General features: G+C 43.5%; 1 pseudogene; it reads left to right on the top strand.

Annotated features, from left to right (window-relative positions):
* LOC135550789 (NADPH--cytochrome P450 reductase-like) overlaps positions 1–16729 on the top strand; it is a 30966-nt pseudogene that overhangs the window by 4326 nt on the left and 9911 nt on the right.

Here is a 16729-nt window from a genome sequence, read left to right on the forward strand (position 1 = left end):
ACTTAAGTATCGAGAGTAAATGTAATTGATAAAATGTACTTAAGTATCAAAAGTAAAAGTATAAATCATTTCAAATTCCTTATATTAAGCCAACCAGATGGCATGATTTTTATTTTTTCTATTTTACGGATAGCCAGCGGCACACCCAAACACTCAGACATAATTTACAAACAAAGCATTTGTGTTTAGTGAATCCGCCAGATCAGTTGGGATGACCCGGGATGGTATCTTGATAAGTGCGTGAATTGGACCATTTTCCTGTCCTGCTATGCATTCAAAAATGTAACAAGTACTATAATGAAACGACAGGGAGCAGGTCTCAAACCCTCGACCTTCTAGCCCGAGGTCCGGTGCGCTATCGACTGTGCCGCAAAAGCATGCTCGTGCGGCAGGGTCGATTTCCGCGCTTATAAACCCAGGCTCGTTACAGTACTTTTGGGTGTCAGGGAAAATGTATGGAGTAAAAAGGAAGATGACCACGGATGGCGGCAAGATGTGCCAACATGCTGTGGATTTCTATTCTGTCCCTCTATAAGGCGGAGGATGGTTGTTACATGAACTTCCTCAATTGAGCCCTGACCAGAGAGCTGCCTTGGACTCTGACATTACTCTTCAGGAGCTTTCCATTTCAGTCATGCAGCTCTCATCAGGCCGAGCCCCTGGCGTTGATGGTTTACCATCTGAGTTGTATAACTTTTGGGGGTCTATTGGGGGCATTTTTTATGAAGTGCGGTGTGAATCTTTCAATGAGGGTTCTCTTCCTGTATCCTGTCAATATGCTGTGCTTTCATTGTTGCCCCGCCCCCAACAAATGGCATCGTGTGCAGAATATCAAATTATGTCGAAGTGATTGTCAAACGGGTTGAAATGAATATCTGGGTCTGTTATCTGGACCAGTCTTACTGTGTACCTGACCACTCTATTGTTGATAACTTCAGCTAGAGTTAATTGGGAAAAGAGTGAATCACTGTGGGCAGGTCAGCTTCGGATAGGGTTTGCTCCACGGTTACCAGGGGGGCTCCAGTGGGGTAGAGTTGGGATGAAGACTTTGTTTTTTTTCTAGGCTCTGATGTATTTCAGAAAAAGAACTGGGAGGGTGTAGTGGAGAAGGTGTGTGCCAGATCGTCTAGGTGGAAATAGGAGCTACCCCAGCTGTCTTATAGGTGAAGGGTTCTGCCAGCCAATAACCTAGCCGCCTCTACCTTATGGCACAGACTAATGATTTTACAGCCACCGGGAGGCCTGATACAAAAGCTTCAGAGGACACTTGTCAATTTCTTCTTGTCTGGACAACATTGGATTAAAGTTGCTGCCCTGTACCTGCCACTGCACAAGGGTGGGCAAGGCCTGGTGGACATTTCTTCTAGGATCATGGCTTTTCGGCTTCAAGCAGCCCAGAGACTGTTGTACAGTGACGGTTCTAGCTGGGTCGATACAGTCTACACGATGAGGAGAGCGGGCTGTTTGGGCATAGACAAGCCCCTTTTCCTCTTAACTAGAGGGGGTGATTTGTCTGGCCTGACTCCATTCTATGAGTCTGTTATGCAGGCTTGGAGAGTGTCCGATATGTCCCGTAAGGCTGGCACGCCACCAGGGATGTGGCTTTTTGAAGAGCCTCTGATCCAGTCCCATGCTGTGGATTCAGCCAGCCTATGTTCATGCATGTTAGGTGTGGGGCGTACCAAGCTGGGTCATCTGATGCGGAGCAGGAGCAAAGCGTTGGAGGAGCTGGGAGAAAGAGCGGGAATCCGATTATCTCACCTACTGAGGAAGGTCGTAGCTGAGGTCTGATATTCCTTGCCAGTACTTCATCGGCAGTATGTGACTGATACTTCCAACTCTGATCAGTGGACGGAGGGTCTGGATTATGTGTTCCCTGCGCTGAATGTTAGTGCTGTCGGCGAGGGCATGAGAGGAGGAAGTGGGGATGCTGCCTTCCTTCCATACCCCGGAGCTGGGAGGTGGGAAAGAAGGCCATGTACATAATGTGTAAAAGTGTCCCCGTGCTTCTTCCCAGGAAGGGGTAAAATAGAGGAGGTGAGCGTGTGTGTTTGTCACAACTTCCGCCGAAGTCGGCTCCTCTCCTTGTTCAGACGGCGTTCGGTGGTCGACGTCACCGGCTTTCTAGCCATCGCCCCTCCATTTTTCATGTATCCATTTGTATTGTCTTGTTCCCTGCACATCTGGTTTTCATTCCCAAATCAATCTACATGTATTTAGTCCTCTGTTTCTCATCATGTATTTGTGTAAGATTGTTTGTGTTACGTGTGTATTGGCTTGTTTTTTTCTGTGTTATTTTTCACAAAGATGTTTATTATTAAACATAATTCTTGTGACTGTTTTGCGCGTTTTGCACTCTTGCCTAAATAAAGTGTGCGCCTGTGCACAAATCTCTGCTCTCCTGCACCTGACTTCGCTACCAGTACGCACACATCTGACAGTTTGGTCCAGGTGCCTCCCCAAAAGGCTGTTGGCGGTCGTTTTATAAACTGCCTATTGATAAGAGGACAGCTGACCTCCAATGGAGGATAATACATGGAGCTATAACCACCAATATGCATCTGGTACACCTGGAGCCTACTGTTGGGGAGGGGTGTCCACCTGTGAGTCCCAGGTTGGTCAGGATGATTGACCTGATCACTAGCTGGTTCTCAGCTATGGGAGAGGTTCTCTCTTCCCAACAGTTTATATTTGGGCCAAAGTACAGGTTTCATCGAAGGGGTTTAGTTCTCTTACTTAACTTTGTAAATTAGCAAATTGGAAGACACAAAAGAACGGTATTCAGGGACAGGGGTCTGGGGACGTGGTGGGAATGTTGGATGGGATGTTGGCAGCGAGACAGGGTTGAGTTTTCCTATTACAAACTGGTTAATAACATTGGGCTGTTTATGAGCATATGGGGTACTCAGAAGTTGTTGTGTTTAGTTACTGTGTAGGAAGATTTGGTATTGTTTTTAATTTATGTTTAACCATGTTTTTGTTGATTTGAGTGTTTATTGTGTTGGTTCCCAGACCCAAAGGTTTTTTTAAACCTCAAACTCTCTCTCTCGCTCTCTTTTGTAGTTATTGCCAAAGCAATAGTGGTACAGCATTTCAGTAAATACAGTACAATGCAATGAGGATAAATAATATTGTAAAAAATAAAAAGAGAGAATGGCTAATAAATAAACAACTAAATGTACATGGATGAAGGTTACGCTATTACTTGTAAGTTATATACAATGTAAATACTTCAAGGAATTATTGGTCATGAGTTGTTTCTCTTTCCTCTCCCTCTTCTCTTGCTCTTTCTCCTCACACTTTCTCGTTCTCCTCTCTCTTTCTCATCTGCCTCTCTCCCTCTGTGTTATCCCCTGGCTCCCCTCCCCTCCACACCACCAAAACCCGATATGTTCAGTGAGAGACAGATTCGCTCCTGCATCGGCATAATTCACTATGGAGAGGCCAGCCCTTAGTCCGTCCTGAGGGAGCTTCTTCCGCAACTGCTTTATTGGATTGTGTCCCACTGTGGATCAGACAAGTGTTCTCTGGGGAGCTGGAGAACACTGCCTCTAGCCATGGGATGTGTGTTCCCTCTGCCCAAAGAAAGACAGGTAGCAGCAGCCAGGTTAGTCGCTCTCTCTCTCTGTGTGTGTGTGTGTGTGTGTGACAGCTTGTTCAACTATGCTCTCTTCACTGTCTATCATGTTAATGCTCTTCAGGGAAATGTGTGTTACTGTTGCAAAAGATTAGACTTGATTAGCTCATTTGCACGTCAGCTTCCCAGGCTGCTTACCAGTGTTTTAGAAATCAATCAATGTTGCAGAATGTTGTGATTATGATATCCTGTCATCAAAAAGGCTATAGTCTGAATTACAGGTGTGTGCAGTACAAGTAGCCAAACTGTTTACTTAAGATACTTTCACCACATGCAACAATTGTCACTTCTTGGAGGACTTCCTCTTGATAATTCTGTTGCAAGCCATAACTTGAAATGATACCCACAATGTCCTTTGCTAAGGAGCACACATTTAATTGACAATTGACATGTTATTTTCATTGGTGAGTTTTACACGCAGTTACTGTCTTTGTTCAAAGTTTTTACCAATGATCAACTGAGCTATTTCTGTCAGTTACTGTCTTTGTTCAAAGATTTTACTGAGTTACAGTTCGAATAAGGAAATCAGTCAATTTAAATACATTCATTCGGCCCTATTCTACGGATTTCACATGACTGGGAATACAGCGCTACAGAACTAATATCAACAACATTCATGCCAGTCTCTCCTGGTTGAGGGTTGATGAGAGATTTAATTGCTTCCCGTTTAGTTTTTACTGTGACGAAAATTCCAGATTTTCTGCTTAATCAAATATCATTCAGCTCAGACACCCATACATACCCCACAAGACATGCACCAGGGGTCTCTTCACAGTCCCCGAGTCCAAAACGAATTCACAGCAAGGCACAGTTTTATACAGAGTCATGATCACATGGAACTCCCTTCTATCTCCATTTACTCAAGCAAACAGCTAAATTACCTTTAGAAATGTATAAAACAACATCTCATGGAACGGTGGGGACTGTAAGAGGACACATTTTTTGTTGTATTGTTTGTATATCGTTGGATTTAAACATTTGTGTGACTGTCCTTGTATTTATTATGGATCCCCATTAGTTGTTGCCAAGGCAGCAGCTACTCTTCCTGGGGTCCAGAAAAATTAAGGCATTTATATAAAATGTTATATACAATTCAATACATTTTTACAACACATTAAGCGTGTGCACTCAGGCCACTACTCTACAACACAAAATCCATGTGTATGTGTGTGTATAGTCCGTATGTTATTGTGTGTACGTGTGTGACTGTGCATCTGTAGTCATGGCTCTATGTAGTACTGTGTGCCTCCCATAGTCTATTCTGGACCTGGGGACAGTGAAGAGACCTCTGGTGGCATGTCTTGTGGGGTATACATGGGTGTCCTAGCTGTGTGCTAGTAGTCTAAACAGACAGATCAGTGCATTCAACATGTCAATACCTCTCACAAATACAAGTAGTGATGAAGTCAATCTGTCCTCCACTTTGAGCCAGGAGAGACTGACATGCATATTATTAATATTAGCTCTCTATGTACATTTAAGGGCCAGCTGTGCTGCCCTGTTCTGAGCCAATTGTAATGTTCCTAAGTCCCTCATTGTGGAACCTGACCACACAACTAGACAGTAGTCCAGGTTCGACAAAACAAGGGCCTGTAGGACCTGCCTTGTTGATAGCGTTGTTAAGGCAGAGTAATGCTTTATTATGGACAGATCTCTCCCCATCTTAGCTACTGTTGCATCAATATTTATTGACCATGACCGTTTACAATCTAGGGTTACTCCAAGCAGTTTAGTCTCCTCAACTGCTCAATTTACACATTATAAGATTTAGTTGAGTTTTAGGGTTTAGTGAATATTTGTCCCAAATAAAATACAATACAATCCCCTTTTAGTTTTTTAAATATTTAGGACTAACTTATTTCTTGCCACCCATTCTGAAACTGACTACAGCTCTTTGTCTTATCAGTGTTTTGTTCATGTTATGCGCTGATTTTGTGCTGATTATGTTTTGTGCTGACATTGTGCTCGTTGTCCGTAGCTTCTGCCTACCCATACCTTAACCCTATCACCACCATGGGGAACTCTGTTCACAATGTGCAAACCGCTCAACCACAAGACATAATACACTTGGTCTGCGGTTGTGAGCCAGGTTAGACACACTGTCAAATTCTCTAAAATGACATTGGAGGCGGTTTATGGTAGAGAAATTAACATTACATTCTCTGTCACCAGCTCTGGTGGACATTCCTGCTGTCAGCATACCAACTGCATGCTCCCTCAAAACAGCACATTTTAGTGGCCTTTTATTGTCCCCAACACAAGCTGCACCTGTGTAATGATCATGCTGTTTAATCAGCTTCTTGATATGCAACACCTGTCAGGTGGATGGATTATCTTTGCAAATGATAAATGCTTACTAACAGGGATGTGCACAAATTTGTGCACAACATTTTAGAGAATTAAGCTTTTTTTATTTCAGCTCATGGAACATGGGACCAACAGTTCATATGTTGGGTTTATATTTTTGTTCAGTATAATTTACATTATTCCATTGTGTTTGGTAATATAATTTCTTGTTCTTTTTGTTAAGTTTAGTCACAACATTTCTCAATTTTCAGTATATAAACCAATCTGCTGAGCAGCCTGACTTGTTTGCCACAACTTTTGCATAGTTTCTTTGAACAACAATTTTTTTTAAATTTCATAATAAATCCAGGGGGCTGTAACAGTTCTCACAGTTAGTTTCTTAACAGGTGCATGTTTGTCAACAATTTATATATACTTCCAGTGCTGCATCTGGATTCACTTCCTAATACACCAACATACATGTTTTGCATCTTCAACAAGAGTCCTGAGAAAACATTTTGTATGATCTCTAATAAATTACTTTGGGCCCAAACTTTGGCACTTGGCTTTCCTTCTTATTGCCACAATCTTATGGTCACTACAACCAATGGAAATTGATATTGCTTTGCAGAAAATCTCTGCAGCATTAGTGAATATATGATCAATACAAATGGATGTCACAGATCCAACACTATTGGTATACACTCTAGTTGTTTGAGTGATAACGTGGGTCGTATTAAGGCATAAGTCACAGTTAGAAGCTTCCTCTTGAGAGGACAGCTAGTTGCTAACCAGTCAACGTTCAAGTCACCCAGAAAATAGACCTCTCTGTTAATATCACACACATTTATCAAGCATTGCACACATATTATCCAAATACTGACTGTTAGAACTTGATGGCCTTTAACAGCTACCTAAATGAAGAGGCTTGATGAGGCAGGGGAACTTGCAACTACAACACTTTAACAACATTTGACATGAGATCCTATCTAAGCTTTACAGAAATATGGCTCTGAAGATATACAGCAACACCTCCCCCATAGGCATTCCTGTCTATTCTGTAATGTTATATCTCTGTATCGCTACTGTTGTATCCTATAATTATCTAAATTAGTTTCAGAGATGGCCAGTATGGATATTATCTGATGTTAGCAAGTTATTGATTTCATGAACCTTATTTCTAAGGCTACACATATTAGTGTGGGCTATTCTTAGCCCTTTCCCTGGTAGCTTATCGGAGATAGACAAAATAAATATATGTTTGTGTGTGTGTAATGTTGGACTGAAGCTACCGACCCTGAGGCTTGGCTCGCTCATTCCTCCCAGGCTTTTGGGAGGAAGGGTGGACAATGAGCCTGTCATATCGGATGTAAGCAATGTTCCCAATGGGTCCAGCTAAGAAACTTTAAGAAGTCCTCTGTAATGTAGGATGACTGCTGATAATGCCATCTCCCTCTGCCTCTCCAGAACAGGAACATGGTGGTATTCTATGGCTCTCAGACGGGCACAGCTGAGGAGTTCTGCTGCCGATTGGCCGATTTGTTTATTTCAAGTTTAGTCTTAGAATGTTTTTGTGTTCATTTCAAGTTAAATCCAAAAATGTAATTGGATATTTATTATATTAATAACATTAGGAGAGCTAATGACTTGATTGTTGCATCCTGAGAGCTGTTTGGTGAACGAATCCCGTTTCAATTTCCAATTTATTTTCCTTCCTTTCTCTCGTCAGTCAGAGCTGCCTCGTCTTGTGGAGATCGACAACTCCCTGGCTGTGTTCTGCATGGCCACCTATGGGGAGGGGGACCTCACAGACAACGCTCAGGACTTCTACGACTGGATGCAGGAGACCAATGGGGAACTGAACAGAGTCAACTTTGCGGTTGGTATTTTGCTGTCTGAATTTAGTATTGAGATTGATCTGTAGTAGGTGCATCAAGGTGCATGGGCATCAACATTGGTGTGCGGCGCAGCATGTTTAGCTATGACAGGATCCACACAGAATAAGTCATATTGCATCTCCATTGACCGGGGGTGTAGGGATTGAGATGTCTGCGTATAAAGCTCTAAAAGGCTCTGCTGGAATCCACACTTTACTACAGTGCGCCACTTCCCTCCAAACTCACTAACTAACTAACTGGAAACATGTGGTCCTGCCAAACAAAGCTCTGGGCCTGACCAACCTCAAGGCTGGAGCAGGAGAGCACTGGCAGCTTGTGGCTTGGAGACATTGGGTGTCTCCATTTTGGAGTGTTTTCTCATTGACATCACTACTGAACAATGTTAACCATGGATTCTTCTGGGTCTCACTGTGCGACTCACCTGAGACAGCATTGTGATGTGGTTGTGGCATTTTATCTGGGAAATCCATATTTTTTTGGTCTTGACATTTGTTGTGCATCCAGCCATAGAAAGCCACTTACATTACAGATCCATATGGTGTAATTGAGTAAATGGGTCACGATCGTCTGAATGAATGGACCAAGGCGCAGCGTACTTAGAGTTTCACATGTTTAATAAATATGAAACTCACCAAAAACAATATAGAAGAAAACGAAACATGACGTTCTGGGCTGCTCACAGGCAGCTACACAAAAAACAAGGTCCCACAAAAAAACTGTGGGAAAAGGCTGCCTAAATATGATCCCCCAATCAGAGACTATGATAGACAGCTGCCTCTGATTGGGAACCATAACAGGCCAACATAGAAATTAAAAAACTAGACTACCCACCCTAGTCACACCCTGACCTAACCAAAATAGAGAATAAAAGAATCTCTAAGGTCAGGACGTGACAAAATGTACAGCTTGGACAAGAGGAGATAGGGTATTACTGAATTTACAGTCAACTCAGATTTGCATTATGATATGATAGGCCCTACCTGACCTACAGTACCAGTCAAAAGTTTGGACACACCTACTCATTCAAGGGTTTTTCTTTATTTTTTATTTTTTTTTACTATTTTCTATATTGTATAATAATAGTGAAGACATGAAAACTATGAAATAACACATTGAATCATGTGGTAACCAAAAAAAGTGGTTAACAAATCCAAAAATATGAGATTATTCAAACTAGCCACCCTTTGCCTTGATGACAGCTTTGCACACTCTTGAGATTCTCTCAACCAGCCTCACCTGGAATGCTTTTCCAAGTCTTGAAGGAGTTCCCACATATACTGAGCACTTGTTGGCTGCTTTTCCTTCACTCTGTGGTCCAACTCATCCCAAAATCATCAGAATTGGGTTGAGGTCAGGTGATTGTGGAGGCCAGGTCATCTGATGCAGCACTCCATCACTCTCCTTCTTGGTCAAATAGCCCTTACACAGCCTGGAGGTGTGTTGGGTTGTTGTCCTGTTTAAAAACAAATTATAGTCCCACTAAGCGCAAACAAGATGGAATGGCGTATCGCTGCAGAAAGCTGTGGTAGCCATGCTGGTTAAGTGTGCCTTGAATTCTAAATATATCACTGACAGTGTCACTAGCAAAGCACCATCACACCACCTCCTCCATACTTCACGGTGAGAACCACACATGCAGAGATCATCCATTCACCTATTCTGCATCTCACAAAGACATGGAGGTTGGAACCAAAAATCTCAAATTTGGACTCATCAGACCGAAGGACAGTGTCCATTGCTAATGTCCATTGCTCGTGTTTCTTGGCCCAAGGAAGTCTCTTCTTCTTATTGGTGTCCTTTAGTAGTGGTTTCTTTGCAGCAATTTGACCACTAAGACCTGATTTCACGCAGTCTCCTCTGTACAGTTTATTTTGAGATGTGTCTGTTACTTGAACTCTGTGAAGCAATTTCTGAGGCTGGTAACTCGAATGAACTTACCCTCTGCAGCAGAGGTAACTCTGGGTCTTCTTTTCCTGTGTCGGTCCTCATGAGAGTTTCATCATAGCGCTTGATGTTTTTTGCGACTGCACTTAAAGAAATTTTCCTGATTGACTGACCTTCATGTCTTAAAGTAATGATGGAGTGTCGTTGCTCTTTGCTTATTTAAGCTGTTGTCACGGCCGTCGTCGGAATGAGACCAAGGTGCAGCGTGGTGAGTGTACATTTTCTTTTATTTGTTAAAATGCCGCCAACAAAAACGACCGTGAAGCTTACAAGGGCTATAATACCCCTAACAAAGACAACTTCCCACAATGACAAAAGGGAAAAAGGCTGCCTAAGTATGATTCCCAATCAGAGACAACGATAGACCGCTGTCCCTGATTGAGAACCATACCCGGCCAAAACATAGAAAACAGAACATAGAATGCCCACCCAAATCACACCCTGATCAAAGCAAATAGAGACATAAAAAGTCTCTCTAAGGTCAGGGCGTGACAGCTGTTCTTGCCATAATAGCCCTATTTTTTATTTTTTTATTTTTTATTTCACCTTTATTTAACCAGGTAGGCTAGTTGAGAACAAGTTCTCATTTACAACTGCGACCTGGCCAAGATAAAGCATAGCAGTGTGAACAGACAACACAGAGTTACACATGGAGTAAACAATTAACAAGTCAATAACACAGTAGAAATAAAAGGGGAGTCTCTATACAATGTGTGCAAAAGGCATGAGGAGGTAGGCGAATAATTACAATATTGCAGATTAACACTGGATTGATAAATGATCATGTACAGGTAGAGATATTGGTGTACAAAAGAGCAGAAAAGTAAATAAATAAAAACTGTGGGGATGAGGTAGGTGAAAATGGGTGGGCTATTTACCAATAGATTATGTACAGCTGCAGCGATCGGTTAGCTGCTCAGATAGCTGATGTTTGAAGTTGGCGAGGGAGATAAAGGTCTCCAACTTCAGCGATTTTTGCAATTCGTTCCAGTCACAGGCAGCAGAGTACTGGAACGAAAGGCGGCCGAATGAGGTGTTGGCTTTAGGGATGATCAGTGAGATACACCTGCTGGAGCGCGTGCTACGGATGGGTGTTGCCATCGTGACCAGTGAACTGAGATAAGGCGGAGCTTTACCTAGCATGGCCTTGTAGACGACCTGGAGCCAGTGGGTCTTGCGACGAATATGTAGCGAGGGCCAGCCGACTAGAGCATACAAGTCGCAGTGGTGGGTAGTATAAGGTGCTTTAGTGACAAAATGGATGGCACTGTGATAAACTGCATCCAGTTTGCTGAGAAGAGTGTTGGAAGCAATTTTGTAGATGACATCGCCGAAGTCAAGGATCGGTAGGATAGTCAGTTTTACTAGGGTAAGCTTGGCAGCGTGAGTGAAGGAGGCTTTGTTACGGAATAGAAAGCCGTCTCTTGATTTGATTTTCGATTGGAGATGTTTGATATGGGTCTGGAAGGAGAGTTTGCAGTCTAGCCAGACACCTAGGTACTTATAGGTGTCCACATATTCAAGGTCGGAACCATCCAGTGTGGTGATGCTAGTCGGGCATGCGGGTGCAGGCAGCGATCGGTTGAAAAGCATGCATTTGGTTTTACTAGCGTTTAAGAGCAGTTGGAGGCCACAGAAGGAGTGTTGTATGGCATTGAAGCTCGTTTGGAGGTCAGATAGCACAGTGTCTAATGACGGGCCGAAAGTATATAGAATGGTGTCGTCTGCGTAGAGGTGGATCCGGGAATCGCCCGCAGCAAGAGCAACATCATTGATATATACAGAGAAAAGAGTCGGCCCGAGAATTGAACCCTGTGGCACCCCCATAGAGACTGCCAGAGTACCGGACAGCATGCCCTCCGATTTGACACACTGAACTCTATCTGCAAAGTAATTGGTGAACCAGGCAAGGCAGTCATCCGAAAAACCGAGGCTACTGAGTCTGCCGATAAGAATATGGTGATTGACAGAGTCGAAAGCCTTGGCAAGGTCGATGAAGACGGCTGCACAGTACTGTCTTTTATCGATGGCGGTTATGATGTCGTTTAGTACCTTGAGTGTGGCTGAGGTGCACCCGTGACCGGCTCGGAAACCAGATTGCATAGCGGAGAAGGTGCGGTGGGATTCGAGATGGTCAGTGACCTGTTTGTTGACTTGGCTTTCGAAGACCTTAGATAGGCAAGGCAGAATGGATATAGGTCTGTAACAGTTTGGGTCCAGGGTGTCTCCCCCTTTGAAGAGGGGGATGACTGCGGCAGCTTTCCAATCCTTGGGGATCTCAGACGATATGAAAGAGAGGTTGAACAGGCTGGTAATAGGGGTTGCGACGATGGCGGCGGATAGTTTCAGAAATAGAGGGTCCAGATTGTCAAGCCCAGCTGATTTATACGGGTCCAGGTTTTGCAGCTCTTTCAGAACATCTGCTATCTGGATTTGGGTAAAGGAGAACCTGGAGAGGCTTGGGCGAGGAGCTGCGGGGGGGCCGGAGCTGTTGGTCGAGGTTGAAGTAGCCAGGCGGAAGGCATGGCCAGCCGTTGAGAAATGCTTGTTGAAGTTTTCAATAATCATGGATTTGTCGGTGGTGACCGTGTTCCCTAGCCTCAGTGCAGTGGGCAGCTGGGAGGAGGTGCTCTTGTTCTCCATGGACTACACAGTGTCCCAGAACTTTTTGGAGTTGGAGCTACAGGATGCAAACTTCTGCCTGAAGAAGCTGGCCTTAGCTTTCCTGACTGACTGTGTGTATTGGTTCCGGACTTCCCTGAACAGTTGCATATCGCGGGGACTGTTCGATGCTATTGCAGTCCGCCACAGGATGTTTTTGTGCTGGTCGAGGGCAGTCAGGTCTGGAGTGAACCAAGGGCTGTATCTGTTCTTAGTTCTGCATTTTTTGAACGGAGCATGCTTATCTAAAATGGTGAGGAAGTTACTCTTAAAGAATGACCAGGCATCCTCAACTGACGGTAAAAGACCAAGTCCGTATATTCTGTACACCACCCCTACCTTGGGGGGATGGTATACAACATAATTGGTTGGCTCAAACGCATTAAGAAGGAAATACATTTTAACAAGGCACATCTGTTAATTGAAATGCGTTCCAGGTGACTACCTCATGAAGCTGGTTGAGAGAATGCCAAGAGTATGTAAAGCTGTCATCAAGGCAAAGGGTGGCTACTTTGAAAAATCTCAAATGTGTAATATATTTTGATTTGTTTAACACTTTTTTGGTTACTACATGATTCCAAATGTGTTATTTAATAGTTTTGATATCTTCACTATTATTCTACAATGCAGAAAATAGTAAAATAAAGAAAAACCCTGTAATGAGTAGGTGTGTCCAAACTTTTGACTGGTACTGTATATCATGAAAGCTTTACATTTATATGTAGTTAATTCATTTTGATCTACTATGATAGCTGATAGCATCTGCCTTTGAACTGTGCAGGTGTTTGGCTTGGGGAATAAAACATATGAGCACTTCAATGCAATGGGAAAGTATACTGACGAGAGACTGGAAGAGCTGGGTGGCAGGAGGATCTATGACCTGGGAATGGGAGACGATGATGGCACGTGAGTAATAAATGAATCCATATTCATGAATATCTATGTTTTTATCTTATCAAAATATCCTATGACTGTGTTCTATGTCTGTCTTACCCTCTTACCCTCCAAAGCCTTGAGGAAGTCTTTGTATCATGGAAGGAGCAGTTCTGGCCTGCTGTGTGTGAACACTTTGGGGTGGAGGCCACAGGAGATAACACCAGTTAATAGCTAGTTGGCTACCCCCTCTCTCTCTCCTGGTCAAACTGGTTGGCAAGTAGAGATATTTACTATGGAGCTCTAGGAGTAGATGTACATCCTTTTATACATTTTTTTAATGACCCAGAGGGCTGGTTTCCCAGAAGCAAATTAAGCCTAGTTCAGGATAAAAAAATATTCTCAATTGAGATTCTCCATGGAAAAGCTTTATAGTCCAGGACTAGACTTAATCTGTGTCTGGGAAACCAGCCTATAATGTTTTACTTTGTATTCCAATTCAATACAGAACAAGGGATCTTGCTAATATCACCAGCTATGAATCCTCGACATATCAGATATAGTAAACAATTGATTAAGTCATGTTTGATAGACCCTGACACTGTTTGCATGTTTTGAGAAAAACAACCATAAAGCTTCAACTGCAAATAACAAACCTGGTTAACACATTTGGTTAAACAACGGCACATTTCCATTTCAAATGCTGTTTGCATGCATAATAGTGCCTGACATGAATGTCTCCCCTGTGCTTTGAGGCTTTTCACTCTGCTCTGCATGGCATCCAACCCTTTTACCATACGCACATGCATCATAGCATTTGCATCACAGAGAGCGAACCCCACTAAAAGCGTGTGTGGCTGTCCATATCCAGACGGATTACCAGGACGTGTACTCAAAGCATGCGCGGATCAACTGGCAAGTGTCTTCACTGACATTTTCAACCTCTCACTGACTGTGTCTGTAATACCTACATGTTTCAAGCAGACCACCATAGTCCCTGTGCCAAAGGAAGCGAAGCAAAGGTAACCTGCCTAAATGATTATCGCCCCTGTAACACTCACTTTGGTAGCCATGAAGTGCTTTGCAAGGCTGGTCATGGCTCACATCAACAGCATCCTCCCAGATACCCTAGACCCACTCCAATTCGCATACTGCCCCAACAGATCCACAGATGACACAATGTCAATCGCACTCCACACTGCCCTTTCCGACATGGAGAAAAGGAACACCTATGTGAGAATGCTGTTCATTGACTACAGCTCAGTGTTCAACACCATATTGCCCACGAAGCTCATCACTAAGCTAGGGACCCTGGGACTAAACACCTCCCTTTCCAACTGAATCCTTGACTTCCTGACGGGCTGCCCCCCATCAGGAAGGGTAGGCAATAACATGTCTGCCACGCTGATCCTCAACACTGGAGCCCCCCAGGGGTGTGTACTTAGTCCCTCCTGTACTCCCTGTTCACCCATGACTGCATGGCCAAACACAACTCCAATAGCATCATTAAGTTTGCAGACGACACAACAGTGGTAGGCTTGATCACCAACAACGATGAGACGGCCTATAGGGAGGTCAGAGAACGGGCCGTGGTGCCAGGACAACAACCTCTCCCTCAATGTGAGCAAGACAAAGGAGCTGATTGTGGACTACAGGAAAAGGCGGGCCAATCAGGGCCCCATTAACATCAATGGGGCTGCAGTGGAGCGGGTCGAGAGTTTCAAGTTCTTTGGTGTCCACATCACCAACGATCTATCATGGTCCAAACACACCAAGACAGTCATGAAGAGGGAACAACAAAACCTTTTCCCCTCAGGAGACTGAAAATATTTGGTCTGGGTGCCCAGATCCTCAAAGTTCTACAGCTGCACCATCGAGAGCATCCTGACCGGTTGAATCACCGCCTGGTATGGCAACTGCTCGGCATCTGACCGTAAGGCGCTACAGAGGGTAGTGTGTACGGGCCAGTGCATAACTGGAGCCAAGCTTCCTGCAATCCAGGACCTCTACAATAGGCGGTGTCAGAGGAAAGCCCATAAAATTGTCAGAGACTCCAGTCACCCAAGTCATAGACTGTTTTCTCTGCTACCTCACGGCAAACAGTACTGGAGCGCCACGTCTAGGACCAAAAGGCTCGTTAACAGTTTCTAACCCCAAGCCATAAGACTGCTGAACAATTAATCTCAAATGGCCACCATGTATTTACATTGACACCCCCCCCCCCCTTCCATTTGTTGATACTTGCTGTTATTATCTATGCATAGCCACTTCACCCCTACCTACATGCACAAATTACCTCAACTAACCTGTACCTCTGCACACTGACTCGGTACTGGTACCCCCTGTATATAGACTCGTTATTGTTATGCTATTGTGTTACTTTTTATTATTTTTTACTTTAGTGTATTTGGTAAATATTTTCTTAACATTTCTTGATCTGCACTGCTTGTAAGTAAGCATTTCACGGTAAGATCTACACTTGTTGTATTCGGCGCATGTGACAAATAAAGTTTGATTTGATATTGGTCCTTAGTTGCACTGATGGGTTATTTTTAGACTTCAAAGGTGTGTGATCATGAGTGGTGGAGATGCGGAGCAGGAAGTAACCACCTGTCAGTTTCTTCCTCTCCTTTAGCAACCAGCAGTACGAGTTGGTGTTTCCAACTGACATCAACATGAATAAGGTGTATACTGGGGAGATGGGTTGCCTCAAGAGCTTTGAGACCCAGAAACCGTGAGTTGACAACTTCACTCACACAGGAAGTGGTGTCGGTAGCTCAGCTATCAGGCGTAATGACAGAGCTGTGTTGTCATGGAACGGAATTAATAGATTATGATTGTTGTTCAGGGCAATAAAGGGATGACTTGTCATGACGCTGACATGATTCTCACCATCTCCCCAATGCCAACAGCAAAGACAGTGTGCTTTTAGGGTGCATCTCAATAGTCTAGTCTAAATGATCTTTTCATTCATCTGCACTGATCTGAGAGAACTAGACAGGTGTAAACTAAATCCCTCTATAGACCTTGGCCAAAGTGCCTTCTCAGATCATTTAATTTGAACTTTATCCTTAATATTAGAAATCTCCTCTCAAATGTTAGTTATTTATTGAACCCTTTTTACAACAGTAGCACTTTTCTCCATTTGTCTGAAATGGCTTTGTGATAACTCCAGTATTATTTGTCATTGGAGGCTTTTTGATGCTAAGAACCCCTACTTGGCCACGGTAGCGGTTAACCGCCAGCTGAACCAAGCCGGCGACCGACATCTGATGCATCTAGAGCTGGACATCTCAGGCTCCCAAATCAGGTATATGCTCTTTTATTCATATTTTATATGAAAAGTCCTATGCCATTAAAGATCCAATGCAGTTGTTTTTATCTCAATATCAAATAATTTCTGGGTAACAATTAAGTACCTTACTGTGAT

The sequence above is a fragment of the Oncorhynchus masou genome, chromosome 12 (genome assembly GCF_036934945.1).
Source record: "Oncorhynchus masou masou isolate Uvic2021 chromosome 12, UVic_Omas_1.1, whole genome shotgun sequence".
NCBI classification, from domain to species: Eukaryota; Metazoa; Chordata; class Actinopteri; order Salmoniformes; family Salmonidae; genus Oncorhynchus; species Oncorhynchus masou.